At 43.3% G+C, this 26,324-nt stretch overlaps 1 protein-coding gene across 9 annotated transcripts in view; it reads left to right on the forward strand.

The window, feature by feature from the left end:
• Nucleotides 1–1,128: 1,128 nt before the first annotated feature.
• ZBTB40 (zinc finger and BTB domain containing 40) overlaps nt 1,129–26,324 on the forward strand; it is a 78,292-nt gene continuing 53,096 nt past the window's right edge. For 7 of the 9 annotated variants that reach the window (XR_011466851.1, XM_070382815.1, XM_070382806.1 and 4 more), the window contains exon 1: nt 1,129–1,266. The gene's annotated coding sequence lies outside the window, so the exon portion shown is untranslated. Of the gene's footprint in view, nt 1,267–8,763; nt 8,804–26,324 lie in introns of all 9 variants that reach the window. The other 2 variants (XM_070382810.1, XM_070382823.1) reach the window with 1 other exon arrangement.

Consider the following 26,324-nt stretch of genomic DNA (forward strand, 5'->3'; position numbering starts at 1 on the left):
AATGCAAATGACAGTTTTGCCCAGTAGATTGAATTTATGATTAAAAAGGTGACGGGAGTGGGTCCAACAATGACATCCTTCAGAACGACTGAATTTTGACACTGGGGATGGAACAGCTGTAACCGAAGAGGGAACTCGGCCTTGTACTGAGACAACTAGATTCGAGCAGCATGACTGGCAGAAAGAAAAATCTGCTGCCTGTCAGTGACAGAACGACATTGTGGGGTTCAGTGGGCCGGCATCGATGTGACTTAATTTATCTGACACTGTTTGGATATGATTTCATCTGTCCAGCTGGCACCCCACTCCAGTACTCTCGCCTGGAGAATCCCATTGACGGAGGAGCCTGTTGAGCTGCAGTCCATGGGGTCGCTAAGAGTCGAACACGACTCAGCGACTTCACTTTCACTTTTCACTTTCATGCATTGGAGAAGGCAATGGCAACCCACTCGTGTTCTTGCCTGGAGAATCCCAGGGACTGGGGGAGCCTGGTGGGCTGCCGTCTATGGGGTCGCACAGAGTCGGACACGACTGAAGCAACTTAGCAGCAGCGGTTTGGATATGATTTCATCTGTCCAGCTGTGTGAAGGTGGCAAGAGGAGCCCCCAACTGGAATGCATAGGGTGCGACAGCATGTTAACAGAAAAACAGAGCAAAAGCAAAGTTATCACTTGACCCCCAAACCCATGGATCCTAAAATGGCCTCTTAACGTCCGAGCCAAGCTTCTCCACCAACAACGAGGCGTTTGGGGACTCGGCTTGGGTCACGTCTCTGTCTTGCAAGTGAACTTGTTGTCTTTGGAAAAGTGGAAAGAAACCTTTGGTGCCTAATTCTCTCCGTGGTTTGAAATGAGAGAACCTTAGCGCGGCCTCACCCAGGCTGGTGAAAACCCGTTAGAATTTCCTCAGAGAGTGTGGGGAGGGGGGGCGAGGGGTCAAGGGTCAGAGGTCGGAGAAGGAGTTAGCAACCGGCGGGTCCGAGCGAGTTTGTATTGGTAGAGTGCACGCGCGCGTGCGCGCGCGACGCAGGCCACGCCCCCCGTAAGGCCCGCCCCTCCCCCAGCACGTGACTGTGGCGCGCGAGGCAGGCCGGGCCGCCCCTTCCCCCTCTTCATACGCCTTCAGCGCCGGCCTCAAGATGGCCGCTCTCTGGCGTCTCTGGCGCTGTTGAATGGAGAAAGCTTTATTGTTCCCTTCGGGTAGGAGTGTTCGTGTCCTCTATGGCGCTGTCAATAAAGAACGGCAGTTTGAATCGGTCCTGAACAGGTAACCATAGAAACGGGGCCGGGACTCCGCGTTGGAGACCCCTTTTGCCGCTGAGGGCCGGGAGGCTCCCCAAACGAGGGGCGCGCAGAGACCCTTCGGCCTGGCGAAGCCCGCTGCGCCCTGCCGAGTTTCCCAGCCGCCTGTTCCCGCCCCGGGGGGAACTTGGAACTCCCCTACCGTACCCCCGGAGCGGCCCACACTCCTGAGCGCAGGCCCCACTCTCGTCTCAGGCCGAGGGGTTTGCCCCGGGGTCCCGGCCGGAATGCTCGGCCGGGCCAGGCCCCGCTTGGGGCCCGCCCTCCGCCGGGGACTTGCCCTCGCCCCGCATCGCCGACTGCTCGGCGTGATCCGAGGCCTCCTCGCAGCTGCTCCTCGCACTTTTTCCCCCCGCCCCCCCTAAAATCCCTACCCTTCTCCGGGCCTCGGCAAACTGTGCCCTTGGCCCAAAGCCGCCGCTCCCCTCCCTTCCCTTTTTTTTTTTTTGTCTGCCGGGAGCTAAGAAGGTTTTACTTTTTTCTTTTTTACTGGTTGAAGGAGAAAGTATTTCGCATAACTTGTGACAGTTAACAGGAAATCAAATTCCGGTGTCCATCAGTGAAGTTTTCTTGGAACACAGCCGTGTTCGTGGTTTCTATATTTGTCCATGGCCGCTTTCCTCGTGCAAGAGCGAATTTGAGTAGTTGCAAGACTTAAATCTGATGCCTTGATCCCCAAAGCCGACGCTGTCTTTGGCCTTTTCGCAGCAGTGTGGCAGGACCAGCTGTAGACACAAGTAGGCTGGGTTAGTGTTGTCCTTCAGGCTTCAGGGACTCCTCAGGCCCCTTCCCACCCGAGTGGGAAACTCGAGTTACAACTGCCCTGTGCACCCCAGAGCTCTGTAGTTAACCACACACTCTGGCTCCCATTACTTCTGGTTTTATTGGTTTATTATTCAAAATGGAATTGTTTCCCTTCCTTTGAATAACAGTATCATCTACTGAGCACCTGCAGCAAGCCAGATACTTATTTATATTAATGCACAGCGCTTTTGTGCCAGCAACTTTTGTCCGTCCATGTGTCCGTTTTGCGTGGGTTGAAAGCCCAGGTTCTGAGAGGTTAAGCTGTTTTAGAGCCTCATAGATTACGGGTCTGGCAAGTTGCTCCTGGGTGCCACTTGCCTGGGGACCCATCTCATTCTGTTCAGATTTTATTCTTTTAGATCTGTCAACCTGGCACTATTGATTCTTCCTTGGAATGGAAGCCAAATCTTTGTATGGTTTGTGGATTTTAATTACAACCTCAAAATGAAAATTTCCTCTTACTTGGCTAAATCATCAAACTTCTGCTGCACCCCCACTTTCTAATTTAGACTTTGTTCTTTTATAGGAGTTGTTCCCAAACCCAACTATTCATCACTAGTTTAACTAACAAGTAGACTCAGAGTACCCAATGCTTGTATGCATGCATTAGTTAAGCATTCAGTATTTGTGGAGTGCCTACAAAATACTAGCAATGATTCAGACTCCTGGAAATAGAAATACAATGGTGAACAAGATCAATGTCATCTCTTCCCTTCCGTGGAACTAAATTCTGTAGAGGCTTGGACAGATGGCATACAGGTAATCAAAGATAATTTCATATACAGCTGTCATAGCGTCTTTATAGTCAAATTAATAGTTAATTTTTATTGACTGATTCCTGTGTGCCAAGGACTGCATTATGTGCTTTATTTCCATAGCCTGTCATTTACTCCTCACACCAACACTATGGCATAGGTTGTATTGATAGTCCTATTTTAAAGATGAGGAAGCAGTTGGAAGAGATGCCCAAGGTTCCATAGCTAATGCCTAAGGGAGCTGGGGTCTGAACCTAAACTGATCACACTAACCACCCTGCATTACCCATCTGTTTACTAAATCTTTCCTACTGCTTGGGAGGTCTTCAAGGGCAGGTGCCACACCTTGCTTGTTTTTACATCAGCTGCTAGCCAGTGCCCACAACCTGGCATTTGGTAAATATTAAATAAACGCAGGTCATTCATTGAGCAAATATTTGCGTGGCTGCTGTTTACCAGACAGCAGTGTGCCTGGGATTACCAGGATGAAACATGGACTTAAAACCAGTGTCTTAACACATTAAAAGAATAGCCAAGTCATTCCAGGTTGTGGCAGCTGCTGTAAAGGAAGCGAAGCAGTGCTGACTTGGGAGACCGCCTGTCCCCAGAGGCCTCTCTTCTGGGTAGTTTAGGCTGAAACTTGTGCAGTGACTAGGATCCAGTTCAGAAGAAGGGAAAGGGGAAGGAGTTGAGGAGGAAGAACTTTTCAGCAGTTCAAGCACTGTGAGACGGCACCAACTTGGAGAGCACAGGGCTGAAAGAAGCCGGTGACTGTGCTGGGTCTCACAGTCCTGTGCTCTGAGTCCTGGCCCTGTTCCCAGCGTTATTGCTGAAAAAGGGGCATCTCTTGGGCCAGTTACAAGTCATCATCTTATCTGATACATGTGGATAATGGATAATGGTACCAGAGGACTCTTGTGTGTGTTTTGTTACACATGTTGCTGAATTCCAGTTAGAACAGCCAAGTTTGGCCCCAAATGGAAACTTACTTAAAATGCTGGAAAGTGAAAGTGTTAGTGGCTCAGTCCTGTCCAACTCTGTAACCCCATGGGCTGTACTCCACTGGCCCTTCTATCCATGGAATTCTCCAGGCAAGAATACTGGAGTGGTTAGCCATTCCCTTCTCCAGGGGATCTTCCTGACCCAGGGATCAAAGCTGGGTCTCCTGCATTGCAGGCAGATTCTTTACAGTCTGAGCCACCAGAGAAGCTCACTCAAAGTGCTAAAATAATAACAAAAATTCAGAAGTGCGTTACAGTTGAATTTGAGGGTGTGTTTGTGCATGGGTATATGTGTGTATGTTTTTATCTTTGCGGGGGGGGACAGGTCTCATTTTTTTCTTTATGTTAAGAGGGGAACATTTCCAAATGGGGTTTAATTTTTTTAATAAAATTGCACAAGTGTCTGTAGAGTGTATTTCATCGTTTTGGTGTTTTAAGCTTGAAAATATTTGCATTCCTTCATTCTAAGCAAATGATAGGCTTATTCTAGTTGGTAGTAATTTTAGAATTTGTTTGCAAATGATTTGGGGTTTCCTCTAAAAGTTTTCAAAATAATGTTGCATACTATAAGCAGAATGTTGAATGCTTTGAAGCAGGTAGATTATTTGCACAGGTAAAGACACATGATGATGTTTGGGCTCATAAACAGGAAAATTCACAGAGGCAGTAATACACCAAGCAGAGTATATAGGAAGGTCAGCAGTGTCAAGTTTTACTTTTACTTTCACTCTCTCCAGTAAGCGTACTGCGTAAGTCACCAGAAGATGGGATCCAGCCCAGCAAATGGAGCAGGGAACCCAACAGAGAGTGGCGTGTTAATGCAGTGTTAACCAGCAAGCCCTGAATTAAATTGCTATTTTAGGTTTGGGTGGAACCTTCGCATTTAAACTCTTGCAGTTTTACTCTGTGAGTTGGGTCTGTTGGGTTTCAGTAAAGAGTAGGTGGTAACACTATTTGAAGGATAATATAAAACTGCAGGAAAAGCCAGGGTATACCAATTTGTTTTTCAATCTATTTTATTTCAGTTCAAAGCATCATTGCAGACAGGCAGTGCAGGGAACCACGCCACACTTGGGCAGTCCTCACCTGCTTTTGGAGATTGAGGAAGACTGAGTATAACCAAAGTGTGGCTTGTTTTCTTGGACTATCTGTCTGCAAAGATGCTTTGAACTGAAATAAAATAGATTGAAAAACAAATTGGTGTGCCCTGTTGCCTTGTACTGAGTATTTACATTACCCTTCTGGAGTACTGCCTGTGCCAGCACCCTGGGGGGAGGCGGTGACCCTTCAGCCTCTTTCAACTCTTCAAGAGCGTGAGCTCTTTGATTTTCACGAGGAAATTGAATTGGGATATGTGGTTTTTCTGGATCTCCAATAGCCTGCCTTCTAAAGCCATCATCCTAATAACGTGGAGAAAGCAAGCTATAACCACAGAGAGGAAAGAATTAAATATTAAGGGCATTTAAATTCAGAGATGAGGTTGTCACTTCCTTTAAGTTGTGCAGTGGGTGTGGTATTTCATTCACACAGAGTGCAGTTTTAAGACTCCTACAGCTCTCAAGGGAGAGAAGGGTAGGGAAAGAAAACTATCTTTCCTAACATTGCCCTAATAGTGTTATGTAACTGCATATCCTCAAAATCATGACATCAAGTATTTCATTTCCATAGATAAAGTAAATATGTTACTGCTGATCTGCATCAACTTGTTAATCTGGGGTATCTGGTCAGGTTGTAGGGGACCTATGAAGCCTTTGAATTTGCCTGCAGACTTGTGTAAATGCCATTTTTAATTCTGGGAAAAGAGCCCATTACAGGCATAGCGTGGAGATACGGCAGGTTCAGTTCTAGACCATTGCAATAAAGTGAGTCACATATATTGTTTGATTTCTCAGTTTCTCAATTTTGATTTCTTAATTTCTCAAACATGACATGTAAAAGCTATGTTCACACTATACTAGTCTGTTAAGTGTGTAATAGCATTATGTCTAAAAAAAACAATGTACATACCTTAATTTTTAAAAAAACTTAGTAAAAAAATGCTAACCATCATCTGACAATGCGTGATTACCACAAACCTTCAATTTGTAAAAAATGCACTGTCTTTGAACCACAATAAAATGAGGTATGCTTGTACTTTAGTCAGATCTCAGAGGGGTGGGTCCTAGACCCCTCCAACGGTACAGAGCCGACAAAGAACATACAATACACCACTGAACTGAAACAGCGAGGAGAGTCCCCCTAAAACCAGTACTTTCTGTTTTTCTTTGCCCTTGACCTCAAAGATGGAAAAGTATCTTTTCTGGCTTTGTTTCCTGTCTAAACCGGTTGAGCATAGTTGAATGTTTGTGCAGAAGCCTTTACCCAGCGAAGTGCTTCAGAGATGCTTTAGAGATCCTTGTTGTTGTTTCACTCGAGGCTGGTGAGTGGGGACATGTTGTCTCGGCTGCCTGGTAAGCAGATAAAACAGTCATTTCTTCCGACAGGTAAAGGGAAGAGCATAGAAGCCCAGTACTTTGGCTCTAGGCATCAACTTTCTGAAGATAGAGTCAGTTTCTCAGGGTTAGAAAGCAGGGATAAAGGGGAGAGAGGAGGAGAAGGGTAGATTCAGAGGGGCAGCACAGGGGGAGAGGGCACTGCCCTGCATTTGTCTTGGGGCCCCCCTGTGACAGCAGAGCTGCTCTCTGAAACCAGACTCATCTCAGACTTTGTGGCTCAGACGGTAAAGCGTCTGCCTGCAATATGGGAGACCCAGGTTCGATTCCTGGGTCGGGAAGATCCCCTGGAGAAGGAAATGGCAATCCACTCCAGCACTCTTGCCTGGAAAATCCCATGGATGGAGGAGCCTGATAGGCTACAGTCCATGGGGTCGCAAAGAGTCGGACACGACTGAGTGACTTCACTTTCATCTTTCACTTTTCATCTCAGACTTTAGCTAGTGTTAGGACCTCTGAAAAAGCCAATTTGTAGACATGTTTTCTGGTTTTATTAGTACCCAAAGCGGGGTGGGGAACAGGGAAGAAGGAAATATCTTTTACATCTTTATGTTCTGTGTGTGCATGCTCAGTCGTGATGACTCTTTTCGACCCCATGGACTGCAGCCGGCCAGGCTCCTCTGTCCGTGGGATTCTCCAGGCCTGAATGCTGGAGTGGGTTGCCATTTCCTCCTCCAGGGGATCTTCCCGACCCGGAGATCAAACCCGCATCTCCTGCATTGGCAGGTGGAATCTTTTACCACTGAGCCTCCTGGGAAAGCCCATCTGTATGTTAGGATATATATTTATTTAATGGGACCTTAGTAGAAAACAGTTTAAGCCAGAGTTTGGCCCATGTAGCATTTACCAATTAGTTGCTTACTTTTAAACATCAGAGATTTTACGTCTGTGACCCCTGAAGGTGTTTGCATGGGTGACCTCTGCTGTAACTAGAATCTGATTCTGGGACATACCATAGAGTATGTTTTGTGAAGGAAAAGACCCAGGAATGTTGAGGGAGATGAGAAACAAAGGATCACAAGGCTAAATAGCTTTTTAGGCTCCAAATACTGGTTGGTTGACTTTTTAAAAAATATAAAATCATAAGTGAACAGTATATGGTTCTGTTTCTGACTTTGAGAAAATTTTACTACAGGTAATCTAACTCTCCAGTTCCACCTGTTTCCCATCTTTCTAGGACTGTGGCCTGACAGTTGGGTCTTTCTTCTTGACTTCCTTAGCTCCCTGCCCCCACGAGGGGCTCCATTCTCCTTGCCATTCTTTCATCTGCCACTTCTCTTGGGCTCCTCATCTCCGTGAATGGCGCCACAGTGTTGCCAGAGGTAGAAACCCGGGAGTTGTCCAGTGTTCTTCCCCTTCTCTTCAACTATCCATCCCCTTCTACTCCCCATCTACAAATGGCACCCACTTATTTAGACTACAAGCCCATTGAAATCCCCTTTCTCTTTTGGCCAAAGCTGCTGTACTCTCTTGTCTTGAATTACTGCCACAACAGTCTTCTAGCTGGCTGGCCAACTTCCCAGCTTTGTTTCTCTCCAGTCTATTTGTACATTGTTGCTTGTGATCTTTATAAAGCACAGATCTGAACATGTTACTCTCCAGGCTAATCCTCTGCACGGTTCCTTGGCATGGCTTGGGCTGCCCTCAAACCCTGGCTGTGCCTGTCTCAAGCCTCAACTCTTAGCACTGTCTCCACTCACCTCTCACCCTTCTACTTGAGCATCAGTCATTAACACTCAGTGGGCCATGCTCTGGGGCTTTGGGGCTGTTCGTTCACTCTGGATTTCTCTGGTCACGTTATTAACCAGGCAAGTAGCAATGCTGTTATCTGTACTGACCATTAGATTGCTGAATGTTTTAGTTTTTTATATGGTTTCTTTTGTCCTTCAAATATACACTATTTGAGAAGGCAATGGCACCCCACTCCAGTACTCTTGCCGGGAAAATCCCATGGACGGAGGAGCCTGGTAGGCTGCAGTCCATGGGGTCACTGAGGGTTAGACACGACTGAGCGACTTCACTTTCACTTTGCACTTTAATGCATTGGAGAAGGAAATGGCAACCCACTCCAGTGTTCTTGCCTGGAGAATCCCAGGGATGGGGGAGCCTGGTGGGCTGCCGTCTATGGGGTCACACAGAGTCGGACACGACTGAAGCGACTTAGCAGCAGTAGCATCAAACACTGTCCCAAAGTCTCTTGATATAATTATTTTCTCTATGTGGTTATGCCACCAACTTGATAATCAGACTGATTTTTGTTTTAAAATTTAAGAATTGCCTTGTAAAATTTAATTTTGTCTTTTTAACTATGAAAACCATGTACATGGTTCCAAAATCAGAACTGTGTAATAGGGGACATTCACTGAAGTTTTTATTTCCTGCCTGACCCTTCTTTTCTTTTTCTCTTAAGTCTTGCTGCCAGAGTTTTTGGGGTTCTGTCAATCTGATAGGTAAGAAATAATATTTCAGTATACTTTTAATTTGTTTTCTCCTTTTATGAGTTCAGAATATCCGCCCAATGTCTGTGGTATAAGTTACAAAGGTATTTTTTCCGGTTTGTCATGTGCCTGACTTTTACATATGTTGTGTTATTGCTGTGAAGTTTTACATCTTTATATAGTGCTAATTATCAGCCCTACAGCGTATTACTTTAGATTTTGAGTCAGAGTTAGGAAGTTTGCACCATTCTCAATTTATGAGGAATTCATTAATGTTTTCTTCTAGAAAAATTTATGGTTTCACCTTTTTTAAAAAAAATCTAAGAGTCTGATCCATTTGGAATTTATCTTGGCATTTGGTTTGAGGAAGGATCGAGTCCTATATTCTTTCCAGTGGCCAGCCATTTATTGTAACACTACTTATTAAAGGCTCTTATCCTTTCTTCACTGGTTTGAGATGCTGTCTTTAGCAGATACTACTAAACTCTTATGTGCGTTTGGGTTTCCTACCGGATTTCCAGTTTTGTTCCATTGGTTTGATTGTCAATTAATACGCCATTACAAAACTATCTCAATTTTAGTGGCTTGTAATTTGTTTTGCTATCTGGAGGGATTAGTTTTTCCTTGTCAGAGTTTTCCTGGCTGTTTTGCTTGTTTATTCTGCCATATGAGCTTCATAATAAGTTTGTCTAATTTCCAGATAAAACACTCGGTGGTATTTTTATTGAGATTATGTTTTAATTTATAAAGTAGTTTAGGGAGTACTGCCATCTTTATGAGGTTGAAATTTTCTATCCAAGGATCATGGTCCATATTTCTATTTCCTCAAGACTAATTTTGTGATTTTTCAAGAGTATTTTATGTTTTTGCTTATATAAATTTTGTTTGCTTCTTGCTCAGTTTATTATACTTTTCATTCTTTAAAAAAAAAAAATTCATTTTAGAATCCCTCCAGAACTTCTCAGAGAAGTTGTATACACCCACATACTCAAAAAATTTTGCATATCATTTCTGATGGTTCATAGATACCCTCCTCCAAAAGCCCATCTGATTATATTGTCCCCTCAGAATCCCTCCTCTTCTCTCTCTTTCCCATTCTCAGTACTTAGCTCTGTGTCCTACATACTGTAGGCAGTCAGTGCATGTTTGTTGAATGGAATGAATAAAGCAGTAAGGGGAAAGGAAAGAGAATAAAAGAGTGGGAAGGAAGCCTGTAAGACCTACTCTAGGGAGGTTTTCCTTCTACAGATGCTAGATGTCCCTAACATTCAAAAAACAAAGATCATGGCATCCGCTGCCATCTCTTCATGGCAAACAGATGAGAAAATAATGGATACAGTGACAGACTTTGTTTTCTTGGGCTCCAAAGTCACTGCAGGTGGTGACTGCAGCCATGAAATTAAAAGGTGCTTGCTCCTTGGAAGAAAAGCTATGACCATCCTAGACAGCATATTAAAAAGCAGAGACATAACTTTGCCGACAAAGGTCCGCCTAGTCAAAGCTATGGTTTTTCCACTAGTCATGTATGGATGTGAGAATTGGACCATAAAGAAGGCTGAGTGCCAAAGAATTGATGTTTTTGAACTTGTGGTGTTGGAGAAGACTCTTGAGAGTCCCTTGGACTGCAAGGAGATCCAACCAGTCTATCCTAAAGGAAATCAACCCTGAATATTCATTGGAAGGACTGATGCTGAATCTGAAGCTTCAGTATTTTGGCCACCTGATGCAAAGAACTGACTCATTAGAAAAGATTCTGATGCTAGGAAAGATAGAAGGCAGGAGGAGAAGGGGACGACAGAGGATGAGATGGCTGGATGGCATCACTGACTCAATGGACATGAGTCTGAGTAAATTCCGGGAGTTGGTGATGGACAGGGAGGCCTGGCGTGCTGCAGTCCATAGGGTCGCTGTGAGTTGGACATGACTGAGCAACTGAACTGAAGTCCAGTCTTAATTCACTGGTTCTCATTTTGTTCTCCTCTAATCCCCATCCCAGAACTTAAAAAGTACAACAGAATACCATGTTGGTGACGAGAGCTTCCGCTCACTGAACAGCTAGAAAGCGCCAGGCACCGCGCGAGGTGCTTCACCCAATCACTTCCTGTGATCCTCGCAGGGACTGAGCAATAGATGCCGCTATCCCAATTTAAAAATTATGATGGAACTTTCAACCGTAAAAGTCAGCTCCCATATACATGTTCACTCATTTTGCACTTGAGAAAACAGATTGTGAACGGTTAAGTAACTCATGGTTTCAGAGCTAAGGTCAGGCTTAGAACCCAACTCATTTATTTCCTTATTAAGATTGTTTTTTATATTTTCAACTGCAACCAGCCAGGGAAAAGCAGAAGCGAGGGAGACGGTCAAGAGCCACACTTCTAAACGCCTGCTGGTTGTCGTCTGGTCCCTAAATCATGTCCGACTCTTAATACCTGAGGGACTGTACCCCACCAGGCTCCTCTGTTTATGGGATTTCCCAGGCAAGAGGTTGGAGTGGGTTGCCATCTTCTTCTCCAGGGGATCTTCCCAACCCACAGATTGAAGCCCTGTCTCGTGCACTGGCAGGTAGATTCTTTCCCACTGAGAGCTGATACTGAGGTGGGTTCTGTACCACTTTACATTCTAATTCACATCACAATATTTCACTCAATCCACTGTTTGCCAACGGTAAGCCCCCCTCTCTCTCCCTCTTTACCGCTTCTCTTATGTTCTCTGCTTTTGCCCTGCCTTCTCTTTATCTGGTCTTATTAGTGCAGTCGATACGAGTTGATTTTTAAAGACCTGTCACTGTTTCGAGTACCTAGCTGCTAACATGATGTTGGGAACATAGTAAAAACTTATAAATTTAAATAACAGTGAAACTTGCTGTTCTTACTCATTTAGCCCATACCCATAAGTTTGGTGCAGTGCTATAACTTTTGAGTGATGCTCCGAAGCCCCGGTAGTCATTAAATCTGACCACCTAGACTCAAGTTGCTCTTCTAGCTGGTACTTATAGCTGCTGTCAGCTGCCCTCAGTTCCAGTCAGATTTAAACCAGAGGGAGATTTTCTAAGGTCAGAGTCCAAGACAGCAGAATAATTGGCCCCTAGATTTCTGGGTTTTGTTTTTTTTATCCTGGGCAGCAAAATGTTGAGGATGAAATTTTCCATGTATTTCTTTGAACATTTTTGAGAAAATATTATGGAATCCCATAGGCTCTTTACAAAAGTTAAAGGCAAGAGAGAAGTTACCTTTTTTTTTTTTTTTGAGTTAGCTCCTTAAGTTAACCCTCTTGTCATAATCCTTGGTGATGAGTGAGAGAAAGATTGAGACGAAAATAATCGCCACTTCTTAAAAGACAAGAGAAAAGGCTTACAGCACTGAGAGGAGAGGCAAATGGAGTTCATCTATGAAATAGACACAGAGGCGTCAGGTCACAGGGTGGCCTGAGTAGCGGAATAGGACAGTCTTGCAGGAAGTTAGGGCTCCACAGTCTGCCAGGGTCCAGCCTCAGCAGAGTCCAGGGATACCCTCAGGATGAATGGTGTCGGCGAAAGATGACACGGGGAGACCAAGCTTAGGTGAAGCGGTGTCTGCAGCTTTATTTTCAAAAGGAGCTTTTATACCCTGAGTTACACATTTCCAGAAGTGAAAGATGCAGAGTCAGCTCAACATTCCATCAGTTTTGACCTTTATCGAAACCAGGATGTTTTCTGCATACCTTTCCATTTACAAGGGTCTTATGTACATTATCTTCTGACCTGGAGGCCTATTGACATTTTATGACCCTTTTCTGATAAAGGTTCGTCAACCAGAAAACTTGTTTTCCCTTAAAGTGTTTTTTCTTTATTTTTCCAATCTGTGTCACCCTCAGAAAGTACTAAAGTTACATTCTTATGGAGCAAAGGTGCAGTGGGTTACAACAAAGAAAGAACTTACTAAGGCAAAGGTTCAATGTTGCTAATGCCAAGGCTACTACTTGTTTTTCCTGCATTCCAACTATATTAACTAATGCACTCCCATGCACACAATGGATAAGGGATACGGAGACTTGGCAGCAAGCATTGGCTCAACAATGAAACCCTTCACCAGTACTATTCTAATAATTTTTCACCCCTCGAAGGGCTCTATGCCCATTAGGACTTTTAGAATGCTTAGGCTTCCTGTGCCTTTCATGGTTGGGAAGTTGTGAACAATCATGTGGGTTAGTTGCAAGAGTATGAATAAACCTGCCAAGCAAGCTAGAATGCCAACAGAGGGGTTAGAATTGAAATACTCCTTTCATGCCCAGGAGACTTATTCACTAGAGCCCTAAGATGATTTTCTTCAGAGAAAGGTGGTCGGGGATAGCCCCTGTTAATGTCAGAAGAGTTGGTGAAAGGCATAATATAGTAAACAGTAGACAGACTGACTGGTTTCCGGGTCGATGCTGAGCAGGTCCAGGGAGCCCCTCGAGTCCTAATCCGCCTTGCCTGTCAGGTCTCCTCCGCATGACCTTGTCATGGGTGGGATCTCCTGTGCTGGCTCCCAGCACATAGTCTCTTCAGTGTTTCTGCTGCTTAACTACAAAGTAGAAGAAAAGAAGGATCTTAAGCCGAAAGTGGTGTCTCCTTCCCAGCTTTGCCATAAACTCCTTGAGAGCAGGGAGTGTGCTGAACTTCTTACTCTGTGTAGTTCCAAGCCAGTTAAGGGCCTTTGGCTGAGCTCAGTGAAGATCTCCTGGACAGACAAGCACACACTGTCCACTGACGAGTCCAGGAAATGGGTCTTGGAGCTTCGCTGGGGCGGCATGGGGTTCGCATCCTCCAGTGGCACTTTTACCAGCTATGTGGCCTTGAACAAGTCAGGGGACTAGAGTGATGTGTGTATGGCGCTTCTTCAAATAACAGGGAATAAGGGCTTCCCTCATGGTTCAGCTGGTAAAGAATCTGCCTGCAATGCAGGAGACCTGGGTTCAATCCCTGGGTTTGGAAGATCCCCTGGAGAAGGGAACAGCTACCCATTCCAGTATTATGGCCTGGAGAATACCATGGACGCTATAGACCATGGGATCACAAAGAGTTGGACACGACTGAGCGACTTTTACTTCACGTAGGCTCTAAATCAAGGTCATCTGTTCTTCCTTAAAAAACCACTTCATTTGCTGTCTGTCTCTGCACTGCCTCTGAACAGAGAAGTTACTAAAAAAAAGTAGGAGAAGGACTCAAGGATCAAGAGCTTCCATGCTTTTTAAATTCTCAAGCTTGGGCAATATCCAGTGGAAAAGGTTCTGGCTCCAGAGTCAGACAGCATGGGTTCATTTACTCTGACTCTCCCTCTCACTGGCTTTGTGATTTGGGGCCAGTCATTTTATCTCTCTAGGCCTCCACTTTCTCAGTTAAAAGGGGAGTTAATAATAGTAACTACCTCGCAGGTTTTGCAAAAATTATATAAGGCCACCCATGCAAAATGCTTGTCACAGTGCCTGGGCTATAATCTTCATAAAACGTTAGCTCCCGTTGTTACGTTGCTGCCTTAACCCTTCCAAACTACATCAGTCTTTTCCCTTTTCCATCATGTCTTCCTTGTTGCTTTCCACTTAAAAAATACGTATCTGAGTCAGAGGAAACACAAGTGTCTGATTTCTAACATTAGTGAACTGGAAGATCTTGAAACACTTCTCAGGGCCTCAGTTTCTTCATCTACAGATGAGAGAATTGGAGCAGGTGGTTTCAGTTCTTTGTATCTGCTATTAATTTTCAGTGAATTAAGGGCTTTCTGTGAAATCTCTAGGATTACAGTCCAGCATGCTGTTATGAGAGGCCCAACTCTCTCCCTTTCTTAGCTGATTCAGCTGTGAAACTAGCAATGTGATTGTCTAGAAATTCTTTTTTAGAAATTATGTAATATTTGACATATAGCATATAGAAGATACTGATAACACGTGATTTATGTAAGTGATGAGGCAAAGTGATTAAAAACAAGTAAATCTGTGAACTGACCACACAACCAAAAACTGTAAAAAGAATATTTGGCAGGTATATTTTTATGCTTCCTTTTAACATTTACTAAATGTTTACAATGTTACGGAAAAGGCTTTCATGTCTGTTGACTCATTAACAGTGACTTATTAATGCTTGGGCTTCCCTGGTGGCTCAGATGGTAAAGAATCTGCCTGTAGTCAAGGAGACCTGGGTTCTGTTCCTGGGTTGGGAAGATCCCCTGGAGAAGGGCATAGCTACCCACTCCAGTATTCTTGCCTGGAGGATTCCATGAAATGAGGAGCCTGGCAGTGTATAGTCCATGCTTACAGCTACCCCATGAGATATGACTAATATTATCCCCATTTTACATATGAGGAAACTGAGGCCCAGAGGGTTAGGCAACTGGCCTAAATTTGTATAGCTGGTAAGAGAGACTGGGCTGTGATGAATGCCCTGGGCAAGCTGTCTGTCTGTACAGCCTGTGCGCCAAACCTTTGCTGGTAAACACACAGCCTCTGGAGTCACACGGCCTGTTTTGGTGTTCTTTAGCTGCCTGAGCTCTCTTACATTAGATGGGTATCTTTGAATTTGAAATTTGTTCCTGAGTGGTCTGGACTTACTCCCTACTGCAGAAAAGTGTATTCTCATAATCAGATTGACAAAAAACTCAGAACTCATCCACATTTTCAGATCAAGGTAGAAGCACAGTGACAAAGCCGAGGGTCCTCTGTAACACCTAAGAGGTTGGCTGTGAAAGCTCTGAAGTGGTGATTGCTTGTTGAGACTCTGCAGGCTGGGAGGGTCGGCATTAGATGTAATGCAGTCACAATCCCCAGTCACTCATTCGATGGCCATGTTGCTCGGGAGATTTTGCAGTTTGGCCTGTGAAGAGTCATCTTGGGTGAACGACTGGATCAGAGCAGCATGGCCCAGAAAGGCAGGGGAAAGGCAGATAAGCCTCTCAAAGCTGCCTTCCATTACAATAGCCTTGAAAAAAATCACTTGTTTCTATGAATTAGACAAAAGATAAGAGGACACAAGCAGTTTGTTATGCCGAACAGTTGGATGTTGTATTTTACAGAACATCTCAAAAATAGAGTTTCATTAGAGATTGAGAGAATCTGGAAAAAGAAATTAGTTGAATGTAATAGTTACTATAGGCTTTAAGAAGCAGATGCTAGCCGCCAGTTTGAGATGTAGAAAACAGCCTTTCCAGTGGTCCTTAGTCTTCTGTGTCTCTGCCTCCTTGAGAGTATGCTGGTGAGGTGGTGGTAGTGATGTTGACAGGGAGGCTGATGCTGGCAGCTAATTTTTTGAGCACCTACTATGTCCCGAGCGTATAATGCTGGTGCTTTAGCTGTGTTAATTCTTTTGATCTTCCAACAGCCCAGTGAGAGAGGTACTGTTATCACCGCTATTTTGTAGATGAGGAAACTATGCTGCATGGAGTTTAGGTGATTTTCCCAAGATCACACAGCTTGTAACTGGGTGTTCAGGCTTCACACCTAGGTAGTCTGGCTCTGCTTCCAGCCTGTAAGCAGTGAGCTACGCTGCTGCTCGTGACTGTCTCCCAGAAAGTGTGCAGCTGAGCGGTGTCGTGTGTCAGGTGATGTAAAGACCCTATGGATGCCTCTTCGCCTTCCTTGTCCCTGGACTTGGGCTCAAACCCCACACTAGACATATGTCCCTTCCTGTGGGCCCTGACGTCATCTCATTTAACTTGCCTGGTACACGGTGGTGGTGGTTGCAGTTGTTTAGTCGCTCAGTCATGTCTGACTCTTGGCAGCCCCATAGACTATAGCCTGCCGGGCTCCTCTGTCCATGGGATTTCCCAGGCAAGAATACTGGCATGGGTTGCCATTTCCTTCTCCAGGGGGATCTTCCCAACCCAGGGATTGAACCCATGTCTCCTGCATTGACATGGGAACTCTTTACCACTGAGCCACCAGGAAAGTCCTGGTGCCTGGTAGGAGATAAATAAATATCTAATGAGTGTATAGTGTGTCAGAAGTGACACTAGCTTTGAAGCCAGGCAAATATACCTGGGTTTTTTTATTTGCAGATTATAAAAATAATTCATGTTTTCTGTAGAAAAATTTGAACTATGTGAAGAAGAAAATAAGTCCCCCATAGTGACACTACCTAGGGACAACCACTGTTAGCATTTTAATGTATTTTCTGTCTTTTTTAATGCATATGTATATATGCATTTACATATATTTTAAAACCACATTGCAATTATATATACAGTTGCATGCTGCTTTTTTTCCTTTTAGTATGTTGAAAGCATTTCACCATGTTATTAAAAATCTTCAAGAGCCTAATTTAAAAAATTTATTTAGATATAATTCACATACCATACAATTTACTGTTTTAAAGTATACAATTCAAAGCCTGTGTAAGTATCACCACTTTCTAATTCTAGATCATTTTCATCACTCCAAAAGAACCCCCACACCCATTAGCATTCCCTTCCCAATCCTTCCTCCTCCCAACCTCCAGCAATCTCTAATCTACTTTCTGTCTCTGTGGATTTGCCTATTCTAGACATTATATAGAAAAGGGATCATGCTCTGGCCTCTTGTGTCTGGCTTCTTTAACTTAGCATAATGTTTTCAAGGTTTTCCCCTGTTTGTAGCACTATGAGTATTCCATTCCTTTTAATGACTGAATAATATTCCACTGTATAACTATACACCATTTTATTTGGTTATCAGTTGGTGGACGTTTGAGTTGTCTCCACTTTTTGGCTGTTTTACATTCTGCTACAGTGAAAATTAGTGTGCGAGTTTTTGTATAGACATATATTTTCGTTTCTCTTGGGTATATACCTAGGAGTGGGATTGCTAGGTCATTTGGGAACTCTGTCTTTAACTTTTTGAGGAGTTGTCAAACTATCCTTCACAGTGGCAGCACCGCCGGACGTTCCTGCCAGCAGCGTGCAAGGTTTGCAGTTGCTTCATGTCCTCGGCGATGCTTAGCTTTTCTGTCTGTTTTATCACAGCATCCCAGCAGGTGTGCAGTGATGTCTCGTTGTGGTTTGATTGGCATTTCCTCTGTGACTACTGATGTGGGGCATCTTGTCATGTGCTTCTTTGCCATTTTGTATGTCTTCTTTGGAGAGATATCTATGCAAATCCTTTGCCCATTTAAAAATTGGCTTATTTGTCCTCTTATTGTTGAGTTGTTATGACTTCTGGATACTTTGTTCTGATATGCTATGTTTATATATTCTGGGTACCAGACCCTTATCAGATATATGATTTGAGAATATTTGTGCCTATTTTGTGGGTTGTCTTTTTACTTTCATGATCATGCCCTTTGATCCACAGAAGTTTTTAAATTTGATGAAGTCCAATTTACTTTTCCTTTGATTACTTATGCTATCTATAGGTATCATATACTGAGCCTGATTTTTAATGGCTGCATAATATTCCATAGTATGCCTGTATACCATATTTACTTTAAAAATCTCATACATCTAAGTTTCTAGTTTCTTTACCATTAAATCTATTGCTCTGCATAAATATTTTATTATATCTCCAATTGTTAAGTATGTCGTTATAGATAGATTCCTAGAAGTAGGTCTAAAGGAATAAACATTAAAAAAAAAAAAACCTTTTTTCTTCTAATATCATGGGACTCATTCTTTTTTTTAATCTGTAATTATATAGCTGATTTATATTACAGATATATTCTGTAATATATCCTGGTAAAACATTCCCAGTAAAACATTCAAACAATGCATGTAAAGTATATTCTCCCCAGTCTACCCAGATTCTCATGGCTCTCTCCAAGGACATTTTTTATAGCTTTAGATGAGCAGATTACTTACTAGATTACATCCCTAAAAGATTTTTACCAGTTTAAACTTCCATCAGCACTGTATGGGTACCTGCCTCATTGCTCCTTCCCTCTGTTACACGTGCAAATATTATTTTTATCATAATAGGTAACACATATTGAGCATTTACTGTTGACAGGCACTTTGTTAAAACATTTCAGATGCATTGTCTCATTTCGTCTTCACACCAAAACTGTAGGGATGTTGAGGCTTACAGTGATTGAAGTGAGTTGCCCAGGATCACTGATTGAGTGTCCAAGTTAGGCTTCAAACTGAAGTCTAAATCAGAGTCCATGGTCTAAAACCACTGCTTCACACTGAAATACTATCATCGCAAAACTTTTCCAAATTGATTGCCCCTAAATAGTATTAATGTTTTAATTTGCATTTCTTTGTTCATCAGGGTGAACTTTTCTGTTGGGTTGTTAACTGTTTATTTCTTTAGTGAATTATCTGTTTTTCTTTGTCCATTAAGAAATATAAATGTTGAGATTTTTCTTATTTTTGTATCATCTTTCTATTCTAATATTAACTGCTTAGTTTTCACTTCATGTGATATGAAGTGTTTATTTATGTTTTAATTTTGCTAGTGCTGATTTTCTTGGAAGTTTTCATTTATATGTAGTCAAACCTATTGATCATTTTTTATTGTTTCTTGTATGCATAGAAAGGCCTTCTCCACCCTGACCTTAGTTAAGTATTCATTAATATATCTTTTAAATATCTTAGTCACTTAAAATTTTTTTGTTTTTTGTTTTTTCTTGTTTTTGTTAAGTCACAAATCCACCCTACTACAGCTCTCCCTTGGGCAGTAGATTGGGAAATTTGCAGTTATGTATCCCCTGAGATACTTTTGGGCAGTTCTGTGGCTTGAGAATAATTATTTTCTCATTGTTAGAGCTGTCAATGATTGATATTTAAATCAACATTCGAAGAAAAAAAACAGTAAACCAAATAACGTACCTACTACTAGCAGCTGCCAGTCTGTCAGATACACAGAAAGCCCCCCCGCCACCCCGCCCAATGAGGGCCTGTCTGTATACACTTAGGAGTCTGGTACTTGGTTCACGTGCTAACTTGAAAACCCAGAAACCTAGATCCTGGCTCTAACCCTACCATTGCCTGGATAACATGACTTGGCAGGTCACTGAATTTCTATCCATTTCTTCACCTGGAACATGAGAGGGCTGAATTACATAGTCTCTACAGATAATTCTCATTGTAAAATTCTCTGATTTTTTATTATCCTTCTGATCAGGAATCATTCGTGTTTGTTATATATATATATATATATATATATTTTTTTTTTTTTTTAAGTTTTAGTGGTTTGTGGCAGAGTGGTCTGAAAGAATGCAGAATAATAGGTGAACGAAGTGCATGGGAGGAAGGAGGAGGTGAGTGGACCAAGGGAAAGGGAGTAAGGACTGAATCTGGTTCAGCGGTGTAAGGCAGATGACCCAGATAGAAGTTAGAAGGTGGGTGAGTTCGAAGTTGAGCACTTCCTTGGGAATAGCCTCCTTGAAGGAGGAGTAGTTCTGATCTGCTACGGATAGAGGTTTGGAGCATCAGAAGAGAAGCCTGTGGGTGGGAGCAACCAGAGGGCACTCCCTATGTTCTACAAGACTGAAAAATTAGCCCATGGTCAGTGCTATTAGATACCTGCACAGGGTCACCTCAAAGGCAAAGCTGAGCTCAACTGTATCGGAACAGAGGCTAGAGCCACAGTAGAAACTAGGAACTTGATAGTGGAAGGGACAAGCCAGAATGTCAGTGGCCATGCAGTGGACTCTGACCCCCAGACTCTACCTGCCTGGTCTGGGGGCCACACATTTACTTCATCGCAAAGACAGATAGGCCAGGCCACCACTGGATGTTGAGAGATACAGTGTCTTCTGGGATTTCTCATTGTACTTGACCTTACTGCTGTAATTCTTTCACAGATGACTGCAAAGAGTAGGCATATTTCACTAATAAGTGAACTAATAAATTGACTTTCTGATTTATATTTCTTCTCTTGTAAGTTTAGACAGTGCTATCCAAATTCTCAGATGCCTTTGAACTGTGGTATTGGAGAAGACTCTTGAGAGTTCCTTGGACTGCAAGGAGATCCAACCAGTCCATCCTAAAGGAAATCAGTCCTGAATATTCATTGGAAGGACTGATGCTGAAGCTGAAACTCCATTACTTTGGCCACCTGATGCGAAGAACTGACTCATTGGAAAAGACCCTGATGCTGGGAAGGACTGAAGGCAGGAGGAGAAGGGGACGATAGAGGATGAGAAGGCAGGAGGAGAAGGGGACGATAGAGGATGAGAGTAAATTCTCAGAGTTTACTCAAACTCACGTCCACTGAGTTGGTGATGGACAGGGAAGCCTGGCGTGCTGCAGTCCATGGGGTTGCAAAGAGTCAGACATGACAGAGCGATTGAACTGAACTAAACTGAACTGATCCAAACTCCCCAAGTCTGATTAACTTTGAGACCTAGGGTGTTTGTATCTGTGCGGTTGATAATCAGACTAGACCTTTGGTAAATGAAATTCAAACCATCGAGGGGAAGTCCCTTGTCAGTCTCTTCCTGGCAAGCCAGCTGGTCTGTTCCAACCTCACTTTTTCCCAGATACGAATTTCCATCCATCTTTTAGCAGAGATCACCAAAAGACAAGACGTGTCAAATTCAGGTGATCCTGTTGGACCTTCCAGCCTGTGGGAGGGGTTGAGGAACAGTGTCTTTGAGCCCAGAAATCCTCTCAAGACTAAGGTAGTAATTAAGAACAGGTGGGTCTGCGTTTGAGCTCTGCTTGGACCTGTATGGTCTTGGACAAGGTCTTGCATAACCTTGTTGGGTAGTTTAGTTTCCTCTGTGTGTTAGGAATAATAATGAGATCTACCTCATCGGGATGTTAGGGGAATTAAGTGGGAAAGCCTGTGGACAGAGCTTAGAACAAATGCTGGGTGTCCTTATCGTCATAGAGCAGTTGATGACCTTGCCAATTAAGAGGTTCAGGGGTAGAGAAAAGGGCAAAGACCAGTGGATTGGGTAAAAAATAAATAAATACATAAAATGGTTTAATCACTTCCTCTTCACCCTGTTGAGGAGGGAGGGATTCCTACCCTAGGGTTGTGTGGATGGCTGAGCACACAGCAGTGGACACTGGCAGATGAGACTGACGGCATGTAGAAGTCACTTATACTAACAGCCCAGGGAGGACACAGTGGGTGTACTCAGGAGCAGAGTGAGCAACCAAGGCTGTGGGAGGCAGGCTTGTAAGTATCAAAAAAAAAAAAAAAAAAAAATTGATTGCTTTTCGGTTATGCCAGAGGATGTGATTGGCTTGTTTGAGTAATTTTGGGGGCTGGCAGGGAACTGAAACCCACTGCCCAGGAATAAACAGAAACAGTACCTGCCCTCTTTGATAAGGAAGATTGTTTGGCTAGGGGACTGTGTCCACGGGAGCAAAGTGGGTATTGGAATTTATGGTTAGGACATTTGAGGCCCTCCTGATTTTACCAGATGTCAAGGCAGCACAGATTTTTAAGCCTTGATCTTTAGACTTGATACCATAAAAGAGAATATAGGCCTTGAAATGTTGTTTGATACAGCTTTCAGGGGATTTGAGTAGAAGGCTGTGGAAGACAAGCACAGTTGTCTGGTTCAGTGGGGAAGACAGATGGGCAAAGTAGTCAGAATGGAAATGTCACAGTAGGTCACACATGGTGTCATGAGCCCAGAACTGTTCACTCTGTCCCGTTCAGCCTGCATTTATGGATTGGCTGTACCATCCCAGGACATGACAAGGCTTAGCCAGGTTCAGTTAATCACTTCACTCTAGATCAGGAGCAATTTGACTTCCATTTACTTTGGCAGCAGCCAAGGAAGCTTGTCTATCCCTGAAAGTCCAGGTCACTAGAATGCATTCTAAAGGAGTTTGGGTTGGTTCCAGGCCACAGAGCTGTTCTCCTAAGGTTATTAGAATCCTCCATGTTTTGCAGGTTTTATTCTTAGAGCTGTCCTGACTGGAGAAAAAGGCAGGTGCAGAAGGGAAGGTTTTGAGGATGACTTAGAACTCTTTAAGGATGAAGGGTTGCATTAACATATTTGATAATTAGATGTGAAAAAATGTGATGTGAGAAAAGTGTAGTATAGTGTTTTGCTAGTCAGAGAAGATTCCTTGGGCAAACAACATCTGAATCAATTCAGAGCTTATGAGAAATTCAGAATTCAGATCCCATCCTAGGCCTTCTGGATCAGAATCTTTTTTTTTTCTTTGCAAGATCCCAGCTGATTCTTACGTACATTGAAGTTTGAGAGACTGTTCTAATGGGTAGAAGGGCACGAGCTTTAAAAGGCTCAGGCAGACTGGATTAAAATGTCAGTTCTTCCACTGACTTGGCCCTGTTGCTTGACCTCTCAGCTCTTGCAACTGAATTGTAAATTGGCTTTAGCTATCTTGCTGGGTTATTAGTTATTAAAGAGGGTAACATGTAAAACATGCTTAGAAGCATAGTAAGGTACTTTATTAGCAGCTCTTATTTGTGGTTATTTGATAAATAATATCCTTGTGAAATTTGGTAAAATATGAAAAAAGAGAGCAGGTACCATCAGAGCTAACTCTGTTCATGAGACATGCATTGGCAGTTTAGAGAACACGGTCTCCTGAGCTGACAGGCCAGTGGCTGTGGTGGGCTCACTAACCAGTTCCCCTCAGGGTGCTACAAGTGTCCTTGTTAAGTAACCAAGAGTTGATAGCTATACTTCTTAATGGCCACTGAGCTCTTAGAAGGGAGAATAATCTGCAGAAGTGGTAGCTAAGTCTTGGCCTCCAGAGAGGCCTTCACATTATAGAGAAAAGAGCTATGTCTTGAGAATAGTTTTTCTGAAGAGACCTGGGCTCATTTATGCCCCTTGTTAGCTGTGTGGCCTTCAACAAGCCATTTGACACCCCTGAGCCTTAGTCTGCATCTGTAAAACAAAGATAAATGGAGTGTCGAGGTTCCCAGTAGACAGCAAGATCCTATCCCTGCTTGGTATGTACCATAGAGCTCACTCGACAGCCTCCCAAATCCCCGAAGGTGAATCTTAGGCCTGATTCAGCTGCTTTAGAATCTTCCATACAGTAAATCCCCTACACGCAAACCTTCAAGGTGCAAACTTTCAAAGATGCAAACGTATGCCCCTGTGTGCCAGCTGTTGTACAGTACTACTGCACTTTTCAAGATACTGTACTGTATGATTAAAATGTTTTATTTTTTGTATTTGTTGTGTATTATTTGTATGAGAAGTATTATAAACCTGTTAGAGTACAGTTCTATTATAGCCAATTGTGTTAGTTGGGTACCTGGGCTAACTTTGTTGGACTTACAAATTGGACTTGTGAACATGCTCTTGGAATGGAACTCATTCAACTGTAGGGGACTTGCTGTACTGCAGTTCTTCAGAGCTGTTCCAAATCCACACCCGGATCTCCCAGTAACCAGATTGTGCCTTAGGAAAGCACACAGGCCATTCAGGCATTGCCACAAAGCTGAAAGGTTGGAATAGTAGTAGACTAGCATTTGGGATGGATTGATGATGGTAGTGATGATAATATTAGAAACAGCAATGACAATATGTATAAAAAGATACTGTCATGAACCCAGGAGTGTCAAATATAAAATCTCCATCCTTTACACTATATATTGCTGCCTTTCAGGCCCTCAGTGTAAGAAGAGACCAAATGACAGCTGCTTTTGAACTTGAGAAATGTGGGCCCGCTAAAAGCTACAGTCACCCTTCTGTAACCTCACCAATCCTACTTGCGTTCTCAGAAATAATTGCTAGTGGTTTTCTTTTAACTTAGCTGATTCCTTAGATACCTTACATTTTAAATCATCTTTTTGTGTGTAGCAAATGCCCCATTTCTTGTCTCTGAATGTGTGATCTTTGCTCTAATTATGTTGAGAGTGCCTGTTATTTCACCTGACTCTGGTTGTTTGTGAGATACTAAATAGCCATGGGGTTCAAGCTGACTTGGATCAAAGAGCAGCTCAGCCTCCCAGGACCTCAGTTTCCTCCATTAGAAAGGGGAGGGATTGAACTAAGGTCATTTGGGCGTGCAACAAGAGTACGTGAAAGATAAAGTAATGAACTTGTGTTTGCTGAAAGCAATAAATAGGGCTCTCCAAGGTCCCTTTCCAGCTCTCTGGTTCCAGCAGAGCCCAGAAATCGAGACAGAAATAAAGATTTTATTCTGGAGATGGGATTATCAATAGCAACAGTAAAAGCAGAACTTTAGGCAGATAAGGTTGCTTTGAGCCAGACCAGAGAGAGAGAGATCTCAGACCGTGAGAAAGGTGTTCCCCAAAGAGAGTGCAGAATGGTTAGGAGAACCAGAATATAGGACCTTGACCAAGTCTTAGAATGGCTTTTCTTTCTTGGGTATTGGGGATACAGAAATCCAGGCAGAGATGGGTCCAACTTGTGTTCCATGGAACTTTCTTTACTGTTAGACAATGTATATAGGATCCGTGTTCTTCCTTCCCGTTGCTAGTCACTTTTCCCTCTTAGACCGTGCCGTCTGTCGCTGGAAAAGCTCTGCTTTAATTGTGCTGTTTCTCTTTCAGAAGCTTCTCCCTCAGTGCAGGTTAAGTTCGCCTGCTCCTTTTCTGGCCTCCCTAGCCTAGGCAGTCTGGTGCTCCACATTTCCTCTTACATACGGAGACCCACCGCAGCTTGTGTCCTAATGACGACGAGTCCCTGGAGGCCTTTCCTGGGGGTGCAGTACCAGTTGCCTGTACGCACACATGATCCCAGAATATTCTCCGTCCCTTCTCACCCTTGCCTGGTGAAATTGTACTTAACTTGCATTTACCAACTCCAGGCCTTCCCTTTTCCTTTTCATTCACTGAGATCAATCTGTTTTTTTCCCCCTCTTCTCTCTTTCCCTCTTCTGTGTCTGGTGGATTGAGTCTTTTTAAGGCTTCCGTTTTCAGTCATTCCAGTTGAAATAAGCTGTTAACTTTATTATAAACTCCCTGTGGACAAGGACCTTGTTTTATATTTCACTTGGCTTCCACATGGCACCTAACAGTGGCCTGAGTAAATGGTAGGCAGTTGACCCATAAATAGTTGTTGGTTGACACGTGTATTGCTGGCTGAAGACCTACTGAGAAATAAGTGCAGTGAATTGGGGAATGGCATGTCCAGTTCCTGAGGCCACAGAAGAGTCTTCCCCTCCAGCAGTGGCAGCGGAGGCCTTGGTTTGAGCCTCACGAAGGACGTTGCCATCAGTTGTGGATTTTAGAACATCTACTTTAATTAAATGATGTGTATCGAGACTATAAGTCTTTAGTGTTATATTCTTTTTTTTTTTTTTTTTTAGTGTTTGTTTAGTTGGCTGCACTGGGTCTTAGTTGCGGCATATGGGCTCTAATTTCCTGACCAGGGATTGAACCCATGGGCCCCTGCACTGAGAGACTGGCGTCTTAGCCGCGGGACCACCAGGGAACTCCCTTTAGTGTTGTATTCCTTCTTGTTCACTGAAGGGGTTCCATGTTTCTTACCAGCTCTAACTTGGCTCTCACTTGTGTTTTTTCAGTTGTCATTTTTTTTTTTTTTTCCCTGTGTGTGTGACTGTTGTTTCTTTGTAACTTGAAGAATTCTCAAACTTTGAAATCCTTTTTTTGGAAGTAGACAGAATAAAAATTGAAATAAATAAATAAATATTCTTTGTGCTTCTTTTAGAAAGCTGGCCTAGTTTCTACTTTG

The sequence above is a fragment of the Bos mutus genome, chromosome 2, assembly GCF_027580195.1.
Source record: "Bos mutus isolate GX-2022 chromosome 2, NWIPB_WYAK_1.1, whole genome shotgun sequence".
Classification (NCBI taxonomy): Eukaryota; Metazoa; Chordata; class Mammalia; order Artiodactyla; family Bovidae; genus Bos; species Bos mutus.